Source organism: Tachypleus tridentatus, chromosome 11, assembly GCF_004210375.1.
Source record: "Tachypleus tridentatus isolate NWPU-2018 chromosome 11, ASM421037v1, whole genome shotgun sequence".
In the NCBI taxonomy this organism is placed as follows: domain Eukaryota; kingdom Metazoa; phylum Arthropoda; class Merostomata; order Xiphosura; family Limulidae; genus Tachypleus; species Tachypleus tridentatus.
Window position 1 is genome coordinate 100,668,916 of NC_134835.1, and position 22,968 is coordinate 100,691,883.

General features: G+C 35.6%; 1 protein-coding gene across 5 annotated transcripts in view; it reads right to left on the reverse strand.

Annotated features, from left to right (window-relative positions):
• The window catches only part of LOC143232891 (plexin-B-like), a 187,499-nt gene extending 170,301 nt beyond the window's left edge, over positions 1 to 17,198 (reverse strand). For all 5 annotated transcript variants that reach the window (XM_076468919.1, XM_076468915.1, XM_076468912.1 and 2 more), the window contains exon 1: positions 16,868 to 17,198. The gene's annotated coding sequence lies outside the window, so the exon portion shown is untranslated. The remainder of the gene's footprint in view (positions 1 to 16,867) is intronic.
• Between the last annotated feature and the right edge of the window lie 5,770 nt (positions 17,199 to 22,968).

A 22,968-nucleotide genomic window follows, 5' to 3' on the forward strand; every position in this document is an offset into this window, starting at 1 on the left:
TTGGTTTGAATTTCGCGCAAAGCTGCTCGAGGGCTATCTGCGCTAGCTGTCCCTAATTTAGCAGTGTAAGACTAGATGGAAGGCAACTAGTCATCACCACCCACCTCCAACTCTTGGGCTACACTTTTACCAACGAATAGAGGGACTGATCGTAACATTATAACGCCCCTACGACTGAAAGGGCGAGGATGTTTGGTGTAACGGGGATTCTAACCCGCGACCCTCAGATTAGGAGTCGAGTGCCTCAACCACCTGGCCATGCCGGGCCTCGCATTGTTTTGTGTTCTGTATTGTGATTCTAGATTTCTTTCTACTGTTTGATGTTGTACATCATACATGTTATATTGGTTTCTTACTCTAACTGTTGTTTATCAAGATTATCAACTTTGATATTATTTTTTACGACGAGGAAAATATAAAAAATTAGAGACGGTTCGAATGAGCAACATTGTTATAAATGTACATAATTTAACAGAATGATGGTACCTGCTGATGAAAAAATTTTGTTGAAACGAAATGTTATACGATTTCCATTTAAGCCGATACCGAATTTTTATAGAATGATTATTAGGGTAACTAAATATTGAAGTGAAGTCTAGTTTACTCCTTTGCTAACTTGTTGTTTTGCCCTCCATTTTGAGATTTTATTCAGTGTAAGACTATTCTAATATGTGTTTGTCGACCAATTCTCGCTATTGCCGGTTAAGTAACACATCACATTTCTCAGGGTATATATTTTACTACTAACAGTGTCTATTTCATCTTTTATGTCAAAGTCAGTCAGTCAGGCAATAGACTTGTTCAGTCAGGACTTAACAACAGGGTTCATTGACAGTGTAACAGCGTGACTGATCTATACACCTTCGTAGCAGCAGTATGCTTGAAGGCTACATTTATACCATTTTCGGTGGGACAGAAGGAACAAATGTCTGATCGTGCTAAACACTGGGCGCGCGCTCAATGAACATGTAGTAAAATAGTCGGCCAGGTGTCATTTGCTAAGGTGACCAAACAAAGCAGCCTTCACAAAGATTCGTCACAAGGGGGCGTTCCTGACGAGCGAGGTTGTATAGAGCTGGAGTGGTCGGTCATCTGTTTCTAACTGAATGCAGCAGAGTATCTTGACTGTCCTAGGGCAGAAGGTCATTCTGAGCGCTGCTCTTTGACAATATCCCATAAACCCGCACAGTTTCTCTCGCTATGGCCTGCTGAGCCCAATCTTCAGAAGCGTTTCAATGAAGAAAATTCCCGTTAAGAACTGAACTTCGCCATCCGTTACCAGCTATAGAAAACTGAATCCCATAACTTATGGAGAATAACACTGAGTTTTAAGCTATTCAAGTCTTGAGTGATAGCTCTTGCTTAGGTAAGCACTCAAGTGTAAAGAAAATAAGCAGCAGTCGTCATTCACAACACGGGAGCCACGTCTAACACATCAACTGCAACACGGGAGTCACGTCTAACACACACCAACTGCCAACTGAAACCTTGTTCGTCTAACAGGAAAATTGCTAGGAAAGTGATGACAAACACAGATAAACGAAATAACTTCTCAAATGCCACAATTAACTATCCTTTATTATATTTCAAAAGTTACTTACGAATAATCAGCAAACTTAGTTATAATACCCCTGTTTTCTTCCAACACACAATGATGTTTTGGATATCCACGATTAATATCCAAGTTTAATACCCAGAAATGTATTATTTGTTTTAAAAGTATGATGGCCAATATCTGTATTATTTTTTTATTATGATATCCAAATAATCTGCCATTTGCATTTAAAATGTGATATCCAAGAAACAAGATATTTGCTTTTAAAGTGTGATACCCAAGAACTGTGTTATTTGCTTTAAAATGTGATATCCAAGAAATGAGTTATTTGCTTTTAAAGTGTGATACCCAAGAACCATGTTATTTGCTTTAAAATGCGATATCTAAGAAATGAGTTATTTGCTTTTAAAATGTGATATACAAGAACAGTGTTATTAGTTTTAAAATGTGATATACAAGAAATACGTTATATGTTTTTAAAGTGTGATATACAAGAACTGTGTTATTTGTTTTTGAAGTGTAATACCAAAGACTGTGTTATTTATCTCAGCGACTACTCTTTCCTTAAAAGTATTTAGTCTAGGAAAACATTTAAAACTGCTTATATGTATATATACAATTTTCTGCACGATTTACAAAACCTCAGGTAAACTTATCACATACGACTTTCTAAAAAGTTGAGGTTATGTGTGGTGAAATATTTCGTATCTTATATATCCATAAGTATTAGCTTACTTGCATTTTCTTTCGTGAACACATGATACTAGCTAAATATCCATCAGTAAATGACAAATTTAATAATAACGTTTAATAACAGAACATTGTTGTTGTTTAATTCACCAGGGAGGGATTCAATGTAATATATTGTTGTAGACGACAATAATATGTAACAAGAGTGAACAACTGTTGAAAATTTAAGAGAAAGTTATTTGCGTGCACCAAATCATGTATTAGCAGTCACATTGATTGTTCTGTTCGAACAATAAAGGAAGGCTAAACTAGAGTTTAGTTACTTTGTAGCAATGGTTTGTATGAAATGAGACAACTCCAATGGCTTGGACCAGCTCGGTATTGAAATTGAATTTTTAGCTGACACTGCTTTGTGTAGAAGAACCCTATTAAATTTTTGGAATTATTTATCTTATTTGAATACCTGTTGGTAAAGACGGTTCATATTTTGAAAGTATTATAGCAAAGAGAAAAAAACAACAACAGGGTGTATACACACAATAACGTAATACAATGAATATCATGGCGTACTCATATCGTAGAAAATGCAAAAAATGTTTGTATGTTTATTAAGGATAAACAAACACAACGCTCTCTCTATATGTGCTGTTATTACAGAGATCGAGCCACTGGAAGGAAATTATATTATGATGCAAAGTGTGGCCTGACAAATTCACAACATATTTTACTAAAGAAATGTGTGTTTGCCTCGTTAGAAAGAATAATATGTCAGAAGACAGCGTAGAATTTCAAAAGACTGAGGAAAAACAAATATGGCGGTATTGTACTAAGAAGAATATGCATTGGTTGTGTTATGCGAAACGGCAAGTACAGGAACTACATGCAAGCCCCACAGATCGACAGTGCTGCGAAGCCTCTAAGTGTCAAGATAATACTTTACATAACATCAATGATTCTTTTTTGTCTGTCTACAAGATTATTTTTATAAACAGATAGTATACTCTTCAATCATATCTAATAAGATTAGTTTGAAAACCAATCGAATAATCGCATACAGTTTCATTGCAGCACTTAATTTACAAAACATGTAAACCCTAATAATAACATGATTCAAAACACACAAACTTTAAAATACAAAACTCCTAGATTCGGCAGAGCCAGGTGATTAGAGCGCTTAACTCGCAATTTGAAAGTCGCGGGTTCTAAACTCCACCCCACCGAACATGCGCACTTTTTCAGCTGTGGGGTAATGGGGTGGGGTTGTTAGATCCTCATGATGATTCTTCAGTATGTTGTTTCAGAAGGGCGCGAGTGCCAAAGGTGAGCTGCTAATTAGATCAATTTCTCTTATTGTTTGTTTTCTGAATTTTGCGCAAAGCTACAGGAGTTGCTATCTGCGCTAGCCGTCCCTAATTTAGCAGTGTAAGACTAGAGGGAAGGCAGTTAGTCTTCACCACCCACCGCCAACTCTTGGGCTACTCTTTTACCAACGAATAGTTGGATTGACCGTCACATTATAACGCCCCCACGGCTAAAAGGGGAAGCATGTTCGGTGTGACAGGGACTCAAACCCGCAACCCTCAGATTACGAGTCGAACGCCTTAACCCAACTGGCCATGCTAGGCCCAATTTCTCTTAAAGAAGGCAGTAATTTTAACGCAAAGTAGCTACATTTCAATAAGCATGCTTATCAAAGAACAAACTAGTTCATAACTGATATTTCAGTAGATGATTAATATATTTATTTATTTTGATGTGTATGGTTGTAATCAGTGATAATGAAATATAATAATTCCCATTCCTGATAAGGGAGATTTTGGTGCCCACACTTGACTGAAGAATGTGTGTATACATACATATCTATGAATTCAGGTTCTAATAGCTCACGAGTAAACCCAAAGTATGTTATAATATGTCAACCGTACCACACTCACCATATCCAGTGCTGATGTACTTAGTCTCATGAGGCCTGCTGGAATAAGGCAGACAGAGTAGTGGATTAGACTAAATATGTGTTACCAGTTTTCATGGACAACAACCGCTAGGGTTTGAATCAGATTAAGCAAGTGAACTTTAATTATTATCAATTTTCATTTAAGTCGTTTACACATCAGATGTTTAATAATAAATACAAGACTGTTGGGTTAGGTTAATGAAGTCCCCTCGCTGATACAGCGGTAAATACACGTATTTACAAAGCTAAAATCAGGGGTTTGATTCCTCTCGGTGGAATCAGTAAATAGTCCGATGTGGCTTTGCTATAAGGAAACACGTACATACAGGTTAAGGAAATAAATAATTACTTTGTAGCCTTTTAAAAACATGTTATTTCATAGTAATTTAATTCTGTGTTAATGAACGAGAATAATTCACCTACACTTGAGACATATTTAATGGCATTGAATTAAAAACAATTATTAAACGAGATAATTACAACTTTTAACCAAAGAGTCATTGTTTTTATAAAGAGGTTTCACATATACCAATATTCAGCACTTTGTTTCGAGGCATAAGAATATTGGTCAGAATCATTTTCAGATAACAGAAACACAGATATGTGAAAGCATGGTTACACTGTAAACGTTAACATCAGAAGATGTGTCAGTGAACAAGTCACTTAGTTCTGTTGTAGGTTTAACTACGTGGTTCTGTCGTAGGTTTGATCATTTTGTTCTGTTATAGGTTTATCACTTGGTTCTGTCGTATATTTTACCATTTAGTTCTATTGTAGGTTTAACCACTGGGTCCTGTCGCAGGTTTAGCCAATTGGTTCCGTCATACGTTTAGTCACTTGATTCTGTTGTAGGTTTAATCACTTGGTTCTGTCGCAGGTTTTTAACCACTTAGTTCTGTCGCGAGTTTAGGTTCAACTGAAGAACTAATTCATCTCAAAAATACTTTACTAGATGTTTTCTGTCACTTATTTCCCAGAACAAGCACAAGATGACTTGATGGTCTAGGTACTATACTCCAAACCTATAGGTCGCAGGCTTGCATCCCTTTACCGAACACGCTCCTACTTTTAATTGTGGTTTTTGTTGTTAAAAGAGTAGCCCAAGAATTGGCGGTGGGTGGTACTGACTAGCTATTTTCCCTCTAGTCTATCGGTTAAAAATTATGGACGGTTAACAGAGGTACACTTTTGTAGTTTTTCGAAAAATTAAAAAAAACAACAAACAAACATTTCTTAGAACTCTCAAAATTTGTATTTTCAATGTTATTTCTCTATGAGTGTTTCATTTAGCTTAAATAGTTTACGGCTTACTGAGTTTCGGGTTAAATGGATGACCACTAGGGTGTTTTCAATCATTTGAATCAGTTATAAGGTTTCACGTTTCTTTGGGTTTTGGGCAAGCTGAAATAATTCAATAATTTAATGAACACTTTATCTAGCTCTGCTATTTTACAAATGTTGGACTTCCTGATTTGTTGGGTATGCTACTGTAACGTAGATTAATTATACCATAAGTCATGGGTCAGCGAATCTTCCATTAATTGGTGACATCGTTAACCTGCACATAGACTGTTTTACACTTTCCATGGTTTGTTGTTTTTACATTAACGAGACAACTTCGTCATTTCCTTTTCACACCAGCTGGACGATCAAATTTTTGCTTTCGAGTGATTTTACACATCATGGATCTGTGATTTTTGCACTGATTGGACGAACAAGTTTCTCCTAGCATGATTTTACGTATCACAGGTTTATAAATTTTGTATTAATTGGATGAAAAACTATACGTTCATAATAAAGTCAACTTATCACACTTAAGCCTCCCGTAAAACGTTTTATATACAAGCTACAAACTATTCAAGTTTGTTCTTTCATTTATTTGGAATTAAGCGCAAACCTACACAACAGGCTATTTGTGCTTCGCCCACCATAGGTATCGAAATTCGGTTTCTAGCGGTGTAATTGTGCTAGTGGACACCTCGTGAAGTACTTTCGAATAGAGGAACCAATATTTTATTTATTCTAAAAACATAAAGCCATTGAAATTACAAACATGATCTATCGCTATATTTCTTCACCATGTAAAGACACATATCCTCCACACACACACACAACGGTAAGTCTAAAATCCTGGTTTCGATACCTGTGATAGGCACAACCCAGATAACCCATTTTCTAGCTTTGTGCTTAAATACAAAGAAATAATACGAACATAAACATAACCTAAATATAAAAATATTTAATTGTAATTTGTCAGCTTAAACAACACTACGATATTTAAGACCACACATTCTCATAAATGTCTTAAATTGCGCAGGGTCCGGCATAACCATGTGGGTTAAGGCGTTCGACTCGTAATCTCAGGGTCGCGGGTTCGAATCCCGGCCGCACCAAACATGCTTCTCCTTTTAGCCGTGGGGGCGTTATAATATGACGGTCAATCCCACTATTCGTTGGTAAAAGAGTTGCCCAAGAGTTGGTGGTGGGTAGTGATGACTAACTGCCTTCCCTCTAGTCTTACAATGCTAAATTAAGGACTACTAGCGCAGATAGTCCTCGAGTTGCTTTGCGCAAAATTAAAAAACGAACAAAATAAAAAAGTATCAAAACATTCACTGTCATTTTTATAGATTTCTTGAACAGTTCAGTGATAATGTTGTTAATTGGATATTCCTATTTGCGGTTGCAAAATATCCAGAATTCTATATATATATATGTGCATAAATATACATATACAATGCCAATCAGTGAACGTTTAGTAAGTGAATGTTACATGCGATGTCATTATACGTCAGACTACATCTGCTAAGTTATTTCTTATCGAAACATCTAACAAGAGAGTCGCGGCGTTTCGTTTTTGCTAATTATACACTTATTTACTGGAAAAACTGCGTCTCAACATCTAAAACCAGAGATATTTAAAACAACAAGTGAGTGAGACAGTACTTAACTTTACATACAATGCTCGTATAAGCGCTTTGATGGTGGATTTTTTATCATCATACGTGTAGCAGATTGGAAGCTCTTTTTTAAGATAATCTAAATCGTCAACTTCTTGCTACTAACATCTTATATTTCACTATAATTTTACAAGAACGATTTCATATTACTTTCTGAAAACGTTAATGTGGAAAAAGAAACTTGTAATGCGCATGTCTGCTTATTGGGTATAGATTTGCTACACGATTTGAAGATGAATATACTTCCATTTCTATTGATTTATAACAATATATTTTTGTGTGATCAAAGGTTCGTGACGAAGCGCAAGTCCTCTATTTTTGTATTCATTTTTTTACCAATCGAAAGTACTCTATAGAAGAAAGTTTTTAAGCCTTGATGTTACTAAAAAACAATCGTACTTCTTATTTTATCGGCTATTAAGTGTTTTAAAGTTTTTTTTTCTTAATATGGGCAGCTATTTTATGCAATGTACTTAGCTCTATTTTTTCACAGATTATTAGATAAGTAGATATGTATTCTTCACCGCCCTATAACATCTGGAAAATACAGTCTGTTAGCGAGAGTAGACAAGATAAAATGATTTTAGAAAGACAAATGAAAGCAGAGTAAATGCAGGGTAAAAGAAAAGCACAACAGAACAAGAGTTCGAGAAACAAAAACTAAAATACGAAAGACTAATAAAAGAAAAGAAGGGTGACAAACTTAGAACAAAACGACCATATATAAAAAATTACCACCCTGTTTATTCATGCACAACAATGTTGGAAACATGAAGACAAATGGTCCCTTCTAACTGTGACGTGTAAGTATGCAGAAAGACTATATAAGTATATGCTTGGAGAACGGATTATATTTGCTTGTCTATGTTTTCTTTGTATGACCGTTTCATGTCACCTGAGCTGGGGAGAAAGTTGAAAACATGCTCGATAGGGGGTGGATCATTTATAAGTGACTTATTAAATTGTTTTGTTACATTTGGTCAACCGTAAAGCCATATTCGATTTAAGATGTGCGAAAATGAAAACAAAAGAAACACAAAAAACGGGCCTGGCATGGCCAAGCGTGTAAGGCGTGCGACTCGTAATCCGAGGGTCGCGGGTTCGCGCCCGCGTCGCGCTAAACATGCTCGCCCTCCCAGCCGTGGGGGCGTATAATGTGACGGTCAATCCCACTATTCGTTGGTAAAAGAGTAGCCCAAGAGTTGGCGGTGGGTGGTGATGACTAGCTGCCTTCCCTCTAGTCTTACACTGCAAAATTAGGGACGGCTAGCACAGATAGCCCTCGAGTAGCTCTGTGCGAAATTCCAAAAAACAAACAAACAAACACAAAAAACGAACGTTGTTTCTTTTTGCATGAATCACATCTTATAGAATTAGAAGCTCGGTACCCTACGTAATTTTCTCTCGTTTGACACTCTTCAAAGTAATTCTTGCAAAATAACTGAGCCTTCAAGGCATGGAAAATGGGGTATTTTATCTTTTTTTTTATTTTATTTTAACCATAATTCTCTTTAGCGCAGTAGCTAAATAACATAGGCAAGAATTACTCTTGTAATGAATCTAATCGCTGGATATGACCAACACTATCTTCATTTTGGACACTTCTTCCTGAATGCGGAATTCCACACGTAGTCGTGAACAGTGGATATGTCATTGATTCATTGGGTGCTAAACGTTATTATGTTTTCATCCATATGTCAACAAGATTTCTCAAAAATGACTGAATGGAGTTAAACGAAATTTGGTATATACAGATGGACTATGATCTAACTTGGAATTAATTAGCTTATGGAAGGTCAAAGTCATAGCAAGGTAACTGACATCCCTGTCTATTAACATCTATCTATTTTCCTCTATAATTCCGTCAAAAATGAATGGATTTTGATGAAACTTGACGGAAATATGTAGAATAGTACTCATCGTTGTTTAGTCTAAAAATAATCAGTGTGTGTTGAAAAACGAAAGACATACGGACACGTTTTCATACTTTTTTTTGAGGGTCAAATATGATAAACCCAGCGTCATGGAGGTATGTACCCTGCTGAGTGCTCATCTCGTTGGGTTTCTGTTTTAACGTGCACATAATGGAAACAATGTTATCATACAGATACAAGTATTTCAGAGATCTTTGAATAAAGCTAGTTTTGTTAACAAAGAATAGCTTGTAACGTCTACAACTGTTGCTCATTAATCGTCTCTCCTTGCGCTACCATAATTGGTACACAACGCTCTTTGTTTTGCTTGTTGCTTTTTCTTAATTTCGCGCGAAGTTATACGAGGGCTATCTGCGCTAGCCGTCCCTAATTTAGAAGTGTAAGGCTAGAGGATAGGCAGCTAGTAATCACTACCCACCACCAACTCTTGGGCTACTCTTTTATCAAGGAATAGTGGGATTCACCGTCACATTATAACGCCCACACGGCCGAAAGGGCGAGCATGTCTGGTGTGACGGGGATTCGAACCCGTGACCCTCAGGTTACAAGTCGAGTGCCTTAATCACCTGGTCGTGCCGGGCTTGCGCTCTCTTAGTAGTAAGTTATGGGTAATTTTTAGACAAAAGTTCCCCTCACCTCTTCTATTCATATTTCTTCAATAAATATTCCCTTTTTTTTAATAATATGACATATTATAGTTAATTTGAACCTCAATTAAGGTTCAAGGAAAGTTAGAATATTTTCCAAAATCAATACATTAGTCTACCATATTTTTTATTTTTTCAATAATATGCATTTCACTACTTTTTTGTAAACTTTTGTCTTCATTAGTTCACTGTATTAGATCATGTACTACTTCTTGTTTTTTTTCAACCAGAGTACCCGATAATCTTTTGAACCAGCGGTTGTTTAGGTTGTTCTTGGGCTGGAGAGGTACTAGAAGAAATAGTAGTATATTTATGCATGATAAATTCCAAGTGAGTCAATTCAGTAAACGTTTTGAAGCTCGCATAAAAATTAGTCAGCAACTCACTTTCATTCAAAGTAAAATATTACATAAAAATACTTTCAACCATCATCAGACCCTCGAAAACTTACTTTGCGATTTTTAAAGTAAGATAAGATAATATTGTTTTAATGGGAGCACATGAAATCTGTTTAAATAAGAGTCAAATAAACTTTTTACTCACCATTAAATCAAATAATGGAATCAATTTATTAGTCCTTATTTCCGCCCACTTCATCCATTCGTATCAGACAACATCTGTTTCGTTTCTGTCAAACAAGTGAAACCTACTTTTATGAAGAACCACTGTGAACAAAAACAGCAATGCGGATAGCCATTGTTACGTACTTACGATAAGATGTTTTTCGCAAAAGTTATGTTGACGGCTTGTCAATATATACTGGAATCTACAAGCTACGAAAATCGGTCACCATCAAATGAAAAAATGAGGGTTTTATTTAACTTGGGTGTACAGCACAGCTAGCCAGGAACTTGTTTTAATAACCAGTTTCTGTATTCGAAGTAAAATTGATATATATAATACTACTTCTTAACTGTACTATTCAATACTACAAGCTTAAATCAATAACGATTTTCAATACAATAATCTTATTAAAGAAGAGTAAAATGAAAGCATCGGTAAAAACAACGAGTTTCACGTGCTTCAAACACTGATACACACGGTCTTACGAAAACATCACAACTTATCATGGTTAATATATGTTTCTATTAACACATTCTGTGTATATACTTTAAATATTTTGTGATAAAACAAATATTTTTCTCACATCTATTATTTTGTTCACCATTTCTACGGTATATCTGACTAAATTTGTGTTTTTATAATCCTATCACATATTATATATATATATATATTTCTTTTAAGCAACACTCAAAATGTACTTTCAAGATAAAACATAATTCATGTGTCAAACGACGGTGTGGCACATCTGCAAACCTTCCACCCCTCACCTTTTGCGATAATGTTACAGCAAAGTTTAGAACCAAAGTACACCTTTTCTTGTTACGCCTACGGTAAAGAACCTTTCAGAAAAGAGTGAAACAAGTTTACATGAGTTTAGAACTTTGGTTACTGAATGTATATATGAACCGAATCCTTTGTGAGATACAAAACAATGTCTTTAAATCAAAAATTTAGTTGAGAAAAAAAACACAAAGAAATTATTGACTGTAATTTTAAATCAGTAAGGAGAAGTCGAATATCGTTTTTTCTTGTATTTGCTCTCTAAATTTTTACTTAACAATCAATGTTCTATTAGTCAAACTCTATTATTGTTATATATTTAATATTTTGTGCTTATAATGGGTATCGAATTGTATAACTTAAGCTTGGGATAGAACTTATCTCTTCCGGTAATACAAACTAAAGATCACTATTTCATTGTGTAGAATTTCCAAGACTGAACGTGGATAAAATTTGAAACCTTACACATGGGAATTTCTATGGCCTGAAGACCCTATTATAGAGCAGTGGATAATACATTTGGGTAAGCTTATACTCGTTGTACAGCTAAGCAAGGTATTGGGTTACCTGAATAAGGCACGTCACCTATCTTTACCTTTGTCAGACCAACAACTATTTATTCTCCATTTCCATATTCATATGAGAAATCGCACCCGAGAAGCCCTATTCGTAAACTTGAAGCAGCGCTAAGTCTGTTTGGACCTCTGCCGGTTTAAATATATATATATATATATATATGTGTGTGTATATTTAAACCTAACATCGAGCAGTGTAATATGTACCGGACCGCGCCATTGCAAAATAAATTATGTTAATATTTAGATATTTTGAAACTAAAACTTATTTTTCACATTAGTAACGGTATTATACACAAACGCCGACATAGAAAGAAAGACAGAAATAGGCTTAATATTTAGTTTCACGAACGTCTATAAACGTGTAGATAAAAGCTAGACTTTTATACAAGTTCAAACAAACAGCGTGAAAATAAAACATTTTCACTTGAGATACACACAAGTCGTTATAGACAAATCAACGGAACAGTATTTATGTTTGGTTGTTTTTGAGTTTCACGCAAAGCCACGCGAGAAATATTTGCACGAGCAGTCCGTAATTTAGCAACTGGTCAACACTAACAAACGCCAGCTCTTGGCTTACTCTTATACAAACAACAAAACAGTAAGAATGACCGTAATATTCTAACGCTCTCATTGCTAGAAGAACGAGCATTTTCGGCGACGGGGATTCGAACCCTTGGCCTTGGGATTGCGAATCGTGAATCGTAACTACTAGGCCCAGCCTGCAATTACAAAAAAGACGAACGTGGGCAACATGGAACGCTTCAGTTACCTACCCCACTTAATAGGTACACTGCCAGATGTAAAAACTTGCACGAAACAGTTACATATACAAACTCATCATACATAATGTATCAATAGGGAAATCTATTTTGAAATACTTCATGAAACGTATTCCCACCGTTACAGATGCACCATGCATTTCTTTTAGGTTGACAAATTTTCACATTTTGAAGAAATACATTTTTAAGTATTTTTTCTCTTCCATTTGTTTTAACACTAACATCGATAGGAATGTATATAACTGTGTTTCTTTACGAAAATTTATAGAAAAAATACTTTTATTTTGGTTTTATTGTTAAACAGGCTCTTAGTGGCGCAGCTATAAGCCCGTAGGCTTATAAAGTTTAAAACCGAGTTTTGATATCCGTGGTGGGCACAGCACAAAAAAACCTATTGCCTATTTTTGCACTTAACGAAAAACATAGTGATCAACACACTGCTCGCTGAGCTTATAGTGATAAACAGACAAAACTGTTTCACTAACATAAAAAAAAATGTTATTCCGGTTTTGCAATTTCACATCGAGTAGTTTACATTTACATGAAACAGGCTGACGACGAACTTCTCAAAACGATAAGAATTTTATTTACATTAGGGCGAAGGAAAGTAAAAGTAACTGGAATAATATTATACTCGATTGTGACGTCTTTCCTCGAGTTTCTTAACGCCTGATTATTGCCTATCACAAACTATATAGAATTCTCGTGTTTCGATAAATACAATATTATAATGTACAGATGAGATAAGATACAAGCTTACAGAGTGAATTCGGTATTTAAACAACACGCACACATTTGTATATAGATCTTACTTCGCCAAAGTTTTATTATTTCTTTGTTCCATTTTATCTTCATCTTTCCTCGATAAAGTGAGTGCGCAACGGTGCCCTTACATGTTCTTCAGTTCCATCTATTCTCTTTGTATTTGTGTCACGGTCCTGTGAACAAAGTGACGTAGTGTATAGTTGGTAGTCTCTCTCAGCTGTCAGCTGAGAAGCGTCGGTCCTGATCCGCAACTTTCATTTTGTAAGAAACTGGATCTCAAAATTATTTTGCGGCTCACAAATACTAATAGATATATATAACAGTTAACTGACGATAGGTATATTTCGTATCATTGCAGAAAAATAGCTACTTTAGTGCAGTGCACAGCAGCAGTAATATATATATATAAAGCATTAAAGTGCTGTTTGTTTTTTTTAATTCCGCGCAAAGCTACACGAGGGCTATCTGCACTAGCCCTCCCTAATTTTGCACTGTAAGATTAGAGTAAAGGCAGCTAATAATCACTACCTACCACTAACTCTTGGGCTATTATTTTACCAACGAATAATGGGATTAGCTGTCACCTTATAACGCTACCACGGCTGAAAGGGCGAGCACGTTTGGTGTGACGGGGACTCGAACCCGCGACCCTCAGATTACGAGTCGAGCCCCCTAATCGGTTAACCTAGCCGTGCCGGGCCTTAAAGCGCTGTAAATATCATAAAGTAACAACCCATGTACATACAATTTCATATCTTCCTCAACTAGCCTATTTTTGTCGTAGAAATGTCAAGAACTGGGAAGGGATTTGTCTATTTCACGGATTTTGAAACAATTCGGACACTTTGTTTAAAGATGTTGCGAAAGTAAACAATGACTTCAGGAAATGTATTTGTCCTTCTTAATTATGTACACACTATATATTTCCTCGGCAATACATGTACAAATTAAATAAGACTGTAAAGATGTGATACGAGCAGGACAGACCAACCAGAGAGAGCACTGGTAAGGCAGTGCAAGCTAGTGTATGTAGTTAGCGTGATTTCCAGCACGTGCTTGTTGCTCGTGTATTTCGGTGAATTGAGAAACTAATTATGGAAGAACAACGTGAATCAAAGTATATTATAAGACAACAATATATTTGTCGTGGCACAGTCACTTCAGATCCCATAGGGCAATCGAACAAGCAGGAAACCTGATTATTGGAAGTAATTCGTATTAGCCTGAAGATGACCTAAGAAGGTCGAAACGTTATTCTGTACTTTATTTTAATCAAAGTTTTAATACTCATACCAGCCATCTGAGAATACGATTATTGGAAGACTTGTCTTGTATCTGATCGTAGAATAGCATAATCTCATTGTTCAAAAGTTTGTCTCCTGATCGTATAAAGCAGCAACACTCCTTAAACATTTGTCTCCTATCGTAAAATATGATATCCACATTTTCCACATCCTTGTCTCTTCGTAGAAAATAGCCTCCCTGAACAAACACAAGTCACTGATCAAAGAATGATATAGCCCTGTTGATCAACCGTTCATCTTTGATTGCAGAATACAATAGTCCTCTTTCAAAATTTTGTCTCTCGTCATAAAATATCCCCAAAGTTTGTTTAAATAGTTGTTGATGATCGTATATAACCCAAACTAAACAGTTGTTTAAATGCTAGCTCCAAGGACTGTTTATAAAACACAAGTATACATTTTAACTAAGAATAACGTTTAAATAATACATAACAAAAACAAAAAATATAGAGCACACAATCAAGAAACACAAAAACACCAAAAAGATATTCCTACAAAAATAAACGCCTGTTTCTTCATAACACATATTCTTTGTGCACTAATGTAAGTGTTGCGGGCCAGCAATTTAATTCCATCATTTTTCTAATTACGTCTTCCAACAGAAACATCTGTGTTCGGTTTCTAGTTCAAAACGTTTTCAAGATAATATAATCAAGGGGATACATTCCATTCATTCTTGGGCTGCTGGCGGATATTTAAGTTTCATGAAGATAAAGAGCTGGTATCGTAATATAACTGGAGTAGTCCATATAATACTGACAGTTTACGATAAGGAAACTGTGGGGTTCCTTATTTAGTGGCCAGCATTATTGTCACGTGTATATGATGGGCTTCAAATAAACACTTCGAAATGTTACGTAGCAAATGATTGCCTTTAAATACCGTAGTGCTATATGCTAAATAAACAAAGATACCATTAGATTAATCGTCTACACACGAAATACAAAATATAAATAATGAGAAAGATAGAACAGAGAACCGGAAAAATGTTTGAGAAGTAAACGATTCAGAAACTTAAACATTTACCAAGAGTGGCATTTTCATCTCTGCTCCACCAGACATGAACATAGCTGGTACAGTTTCTGGGTCAGAGACAGAAGACTGCGATGAAGGTTAAGCCTAAGAAGCTTGCTGGTGTAATTACCTGGTGGTTCCAGTTATAAAAGATACAAATGAAACTGCATAAAGAACTGACTACAGATAAGTGTCCGCAATAACAGCACATAAGCTGTTCACCTTTAACCACATGGCATGTACAACTAAAGCATCATGGTTGCTTGCCTTATTTTAACAAAAAATGAACGTCTGTCAATTTTTACCTATTGCATGTACACTTTTTTTTGTCTATAAAATACTTCAGAATAACAGATATTGGTATATGACTGCTAGGAAAATTTGATTTCTCCTTATCTATAATAACTCTACATTTACAGCCCTCCCCTCTCCCTCTAGTGGCACATCGAGATCTCTGTGTACTTATTCTGCAAGAAACCAGTTTCGATACCCACGTGGTGACCACAGCAGAGATAGCCCGTTGTGTAGTTTTGTGCTTAACAAACAACAAAATGTACCTTTTTAATACGAGTAATTCAAACTGGATTACAGTTTTATTATTTATCAACTAAAGTAACTAATCACTTTCACACAACCATGTATTTCTCTATTTATAACTTCCATTTCTTTACAGATATAGGCTGAGCGTGACCTTGTGGCTGACGTGCTAGTTTGTTAATCCATAGGTCTCACTGCCGCCATATTGCATAAGTTTGGGGTCATGGGTGCGTTACAGGAGTAACGGTTAAATAACACTTTTCAAATATAGTAACTCAATTCTTGGCGGAGTGTGCTGTTGATTAGCTGCCTTCCATTTAACCTATCGGTATAAAATTAGGGACGCATAACTTTCATATTTATTTGCGCGAATGTTTGAAAAAAATGTTTTACCGATTTTAGTTACACTTTTGACATCAAAATAATAAATTCAACCTTCTTATTTTTTCCGTATACCCAAGCCAAAGTTTGGAAGGCTGTGTAGAGCTTCAAACTACAAATTCTTACAGTATAACAATATGCTATTTGAACAGTCTTCCTAGCTCCAACACGAGCTGATGGAGAAGAAGGATGGGGAAATAAACCAATCAACGATAAGTCAAGGATACTACCCTACTATAAAGTACTGATAACTGATTACTTTGATGTCTGAGAATTGTAAATAATCAACAGTGAAGCTGTGACAACATGAAGTTGGCATATCAAATTTCATTGTTTGTTTTCTCTTTAAACAGCAGTATAATAAAAATAGACTTTTATAACGTTTGAAAAACTAAGGAAAATATTATACATTCAACGTTTACCTAATATCTTGAAGACGATCTGTCAAATGTTAAAACACCGAGGTCTAGTTCCGACTTCCAATGATAATTAGTCTCCTACACAAGGTTCAGCTTACGAAATCATCTAAAATATTTTCTTTTTCCTTGTCGCATCGTCAGCCAACTTTGTGGCCTAGTCTCTGTCTGTACTGATTTTTCTAAAAGTAAACACTTATTGCGAGTTATGACCAGATTTAGTCAACTCGGCATATCTTACTGTGCGTTAGTCGATCTTCTGAGCTGAAAGGTCACTGCGTTTCGCCAAGTGACTTGACGACAAGAACCGTACGACAATTTCTGCCACTGTTACGCATCGAATGTTCGCTTTACGAGTTTCGACTATGAGAGCTGAACCGTTTTGGCGCATGCGCACCTAACCGATTTTACTTTTAGAGAATAGACGAACCACGAGCAGACGACACTGAACACTTGGGTAGACTATTGCCGCTAGAGGCATGAATTCAAACATATGCTTTTGGAGCATACGGCTATGAAGTGAACACATATAATCAGTAAAAGCAATATCTTAACACAAATAAAGAATATCTGCTTTTAAATATCTTATAAAATTAAATGATTTACAATTCTATTTTATCTTTACTTTGTTCAATAAAACTAGGGCATTGCCGAGTCATCTCTAAATTACTTTTCGCGCACTGATTTGAATACTTATTACAGCAACGAAGAAACTGTTGACATATTAGCATTTGAAATGGGATATCATAACCTCTCTTTTTATAAACGTAATTTCAACATTACATTGCATAAAATAATCAAAACACAAGAAGCTCTGTAAAAATATTTCGAGTCCTGGACTTATGACTGAAACTTGACAATTCCAAAACGCACAAACTTTCAAAGCTGGATGTTCCTAAAAGTCCAGTTCTGTGATTGGTGAGAAGGTTTTTAAACATATTGCTATAAAATAATCTTATTTTTATTACAAATTAAAACCCTTCCATTCGTTTATTGTCAGTAAACCTTTTTCTAAAATATTTGATATTTATGGAAAAATATTATAACATTTTTATGATCTGGTATCGAAACTTTAAGAAAAAATACCTCAATTTATTTGAGGTAAATATCAAGCAACGGAAACGTTAATTATCCTGTTACTTAGTCCAAATAAACACTTAGTCCAAAAATCACATTTTTCATTGTGTTAACCTTATAACTTTCGCAGACGAGTTGTCATTTTGTTGGCTAATTTAAAAAAAAAAAAATTATTCTTGCAGGTTGTGACGCTGCACGATTCACGATATAGAATAAAGTGGGGAAACTAAAAATTATATCGAAATAAACCTGCAATTCAGTATATTACCAACTTGCAAAATGTATTTGTAATTTAATGTAAAATATCCAAAAAATGAATCTACTTGTACAGAGATATTTGCTTTTATCTCCTAAGTTACCGGTTTTCAACCATACAGGGCGGCCCATTGAAAACAAGGTCATTGTTGTGTTGAATATGAATCACAGAAAACTGGTCTATTTTTAACTAGGCCACTTTCTATGACTGTAAACAAATTAATCATATGGAAAGACATGAACTTATAATAATTTCCACAGTAAAACATTATTAAAATTTTGTTTGTAATGAATGTGATGAATTAAGTGAGAAGATAACGTTCTCACCATTTTACGTTCAACTAGTAACAGCGTAGCATAAATTGAATAAAAGATAAATTTAATGACTTATCCTATAAAGGCTTACAGAGAATAATATTTAGTGAATCCTAGAAAGTTTAATAACCAAGGAAACGTATTTAGATCTTGAAACTTGTCACAGACAATTCGACAGCGTGGAGTTATTTTCCTTTTGTCTATGATATTCCTATCTACCTAGCTGCATTGACATTTCTATATCTTTAACAATGCGCTTCTAAAAACGAATTTGCAATAAATATTAACTATAGCGCGGCCCAGTACAAAGATACCAGTTATGCCAATGAATAAACGTCCTTAAAGCAAGAATCTGTAACACCTGCACTTATGCATCAGATACTAACAACGTCGCAGAATAATGAATATAAATACGAGTTACAACCAAGCGTAATGATTGGTAAAGTATAGGCGTAGCCTTCAACGAGGTCAAGCTATTAAGAGCAATGTTTTCACACACCTTCATCTTCAGTCTACAATCTTTACAAAAGCTTTATACGAGCTAGTGAAGGCTAATTAGGGCGAGAAGTAATTATACACGGAGCTTGTTTAGCGAGAAATTAACTCTCAACTTGCTCCACTCGCAAAGCGTAATAAAACGGACAAAGGCAGCTTAAAGGAGTCAAAGCTTAACAAACACGTATAGGAGGAAGAAATAACAGCAGGCAGATTGAAAAAAAAGGTGAAATACACACTAACAAAAGAAAGGATAAAAAAGGTGTAATGCAGCTTTCTGAAGGCAGAAATTGTATAGAAAATAAGCATTTTGTATTCCAGATGTAACATTTCAATAAACTGTTTATACGTTTAAACACTTGTGAATTGTGATACACTATTTTCTTATTCGCGCAGAAGCCATTCAGTGCATAACAAATTAATACTGTTACATAAACACACACACAACACCGAAAGATATAAATTATAGAACCACAAGTAGTCATCATGCCATAATTCTTCTTTGAGAGAACGTTTTGTTCAATGTATAGCCAGAGAAACAATGATAAACACTGAAGTAAAAAAAAAGAGAGATATTTACATGTCAAGGACACCCGGTACTTTGGCATTACCAAAAAAAAGAGAAATACAGCCAACCTGTTTTAACCTTTAAATATTCTCCTAAATATTCTACGTTGTGAAACTAGTTCGGATGCTTCAATACATCAATGTTAGCTCACGCTTTTATAAACCAGACATTGCGATTATCCACACTCTTTCTAAGATGCTTATATCTTTCATAATAAACACTCCAAAACCAAACATAGTTTTTTTTTTTTTAATGAGGCCTAAATTTAAAGCTTACAGACAAAGATTTTAGTGGCATGTTTTTTTTCAGTAGAAAAATTTATTTTGTTAGTATGTAGTAATAACCGTAATCCTTCCCCTTTATCTAAAAACATGAACCACACGACAAATGAGATTCTTTAAATTAATTTTCCGTTAATTGATACGCATGATTTGACACTCTTTGACATTAAGCGTAACTTCTCAATCAGCCTTCCTATAAGTCAGACTTAAAATTGACATTGATCTGTAATATTATTGTCCGGGTCATCCTTTATCCTGTCCAGATCACACTTTAACCATTTCAGTTAAGATTGCTTTAAATTAAATAAGTAATTTCAAAGTATAAGCTGAACATCGGAGTAAGTTCTGAGTTTCGTTGCTTCTCGGCCTGGCATGGCCAAGCGTGTTAAGGCGTGCGACTCGTAATCTGAAGGTCGCGGGTTCGCATCCCCGTCGCGCTAAACATGCTCGCCCTTTCAGCCGTGGGGGCGTTATAATGTAACGGTCAATCCCACTATTCGTTGGTAAAAGAGTAGCCCAAGAGTTGGCGGTGGGTGGTGATGACTAGCTGCCTTCCCTCTAGTCTTACACTGCTAAATTAGGGACGGCTAGCACGGATAGCCCTCGAGTAGCTTTATGCGAAATTTAAAAACAAACAAACAAACAAATCGTTGCTTCTTTTCGGTGAGTCAATTGTTTGACTGTTATTCAGTCAAAATGCTCTTTCTCTCATAAAATGGTTGATTTGGAATGGAATTAGTGATTTGCTCGTACGACGCTAGTGTTCTTTAGTAATTTCTATTTTTCACGTATCAGGATATCATTTTTTATATCTCGAACTTTCTGCAATATAAGTGGAAGAAAAGAGAATTATTGGCAACCCACATTATGTGGCTAACAGATTATTTTCATCTTACAAACAATTGACAGTTTAATTTGTGCTTGATCCAGGTTCCAACCCAGTATAATAAAATCGTCTCACCGTTAGTTGTCTTTCTACAGAGTGAATCTCTTTAAGTATTAAAACAACATACTTTAGTATTGTGGTTTCATGGGTTATAATTTCCTATTAATTAAAGTAGAAATATCAAGCTTAGAAGTTATTTTACGTTTTACTTGAGAACTAGTGTGTGTGTTTTTCTTCTAGCAAAGCCACATAGGGCTATCCGCTGAGCAAACCGAGGGGAATCGAACCCTGATTTTAGCGTTGTGAACTAGAATGTTATATATTGTTAACGTTTAAACATGTTATTAGATGTGTTGCCTCTATAGTTACTGCCATTCTAGACAGCCTCTGCCATCTCATTGGTTGAACAGACATTTCTGGCCCACCTTTAACTCCATGAGCCTACCTGCATAAACTCCAAAATATATTAAATGTATCCAATACATAGTTAGCCTACTTGTTATTGGCCAGTTATCAGAAGTGAGACCGTTTTCAGATGAGATTTGGCTGTCAGTATAAAGTTCCAGTTTAGCATTGAAGGAAACTATAAAGTTATTTAAAAATAGCTCTTCACTCATGCTGCGTAATCTTGACCGTGATGTTCAGTTTAATCTTTAGTTTGTTTTACTTCACAGTTTTTATTTTCTTTATTTCATCAATTTCTTTGAACGTGTCTTTCGTCGTTCTTCTTGGAGCCAAAAATAAGATTTCTATGTATGGCGTAAAACCTCCTGATAGCTGTCTCTCCTGATAATTTTGCCACACAACGATTCATCTAGCAAATCCTAGATCCGGCATGGCCAGGTGGTGAAAGTACTCGACTCGTAATCCGAGGGTCGCGGGTTAGAATCCCCGTCACACCAAACATTCTCGCCCTTTCAGCTGTGGGGGCGTTATAATGTGATGGTCAATCCCACTATTTGTTGGTAAAAGAGTAGCCCACGAGTTGGCGGTGGGTGGTAATGACTAGCTGCCTTCCTTCTAGTCTTACACTGCTAAATTAGGAAAGGCTAGTGCAGATAGCCCTTGTGTAGCTTTGTGCTAGAATCTAGATTCAAAACAAACCAAACCAAACTAGCAAATCCTAAAACTTTTTATTGTGAACTGGTAAACTTTTACCAGTTAGAACTTACTGTGTTGGCGACACAGCGACAAAAGTTTAATTTATCGACGTTGTCTGTAAGACGACTAAACTACGTTTTATAGGAGTTTAGAGTTTTTCCTGTACCTAGTAAAGACATATCTGTGGACATCAAAAGCTTGGCTTGAATCAGTTTCAAAGCCGTTATACTTTATTTGTTGTCCTGTACCGAGTAAAGTGATATCTGTGGATATCAGAAGCTTGGCTTGAATCAGTTTCAAAGCCATTATCCTTTATTTGTTGTCCTGTACCGAGTAAAGTGATATTTGTGGATATCAAAAGCTTGGCTTGAATCAGTTTCAAAGCCGTTATACTTTATTTGTTGTCCTGTACCGAGTAAAGTGATATTTGTGGATATCAAAAGCTTGGCTTGAATCAGTTTCAAAGCCGTTATACTTTATTTGTTGTCCTGTACCGAGTAAAGTGATATTTGTGGATATCAAAAGCTTGGCTTGAATCAGTTTCAAAGCCGTTATATTTTATTTGTTGTCCTGTACCGAGTAAAGTGATATTTGTGGATATCAAAAGCTTGCCTTGAATCAGTTTCAAAGCCGTTATACTTTATTTGTTGTCCTGTACCGAGTAAAGTGATATTTGTGGATATCAAAAGCTTGGCTTGAATCACTTTCAAAGCCGTTATACTTTATTTGTTATTGAACAATTATCCAAGAAGGTACCGATATTCTGGGTAACTTTACGTTGTTCTTCCACACTCTTCCAACGCAAACAAATTTTACTTTGGCAAGATTTCGTCAGCTCTATCGATCCAACAGACGTAGTACAGAAATGATACCTTAAAATAAGAAATGAAAACATCCAAGACAGCGAAATTGTCCCACGAGAATCAAGAGCAACGTGTTGTTGTTGATTTTTTAAAAACCTGACTGATGTCAAGTCAGCACACACACTTTTGCCAAGGCAAACATCTCAAGCTATCTAAAGCATCTTTTGCTCTGGTAAGATCCGTTTATCCAGTATAACCAATTATAGTCGCGGTTAAGGCAATAAAAGGATACCACATTTATCGAAATAGATACTTTAATAACAAAG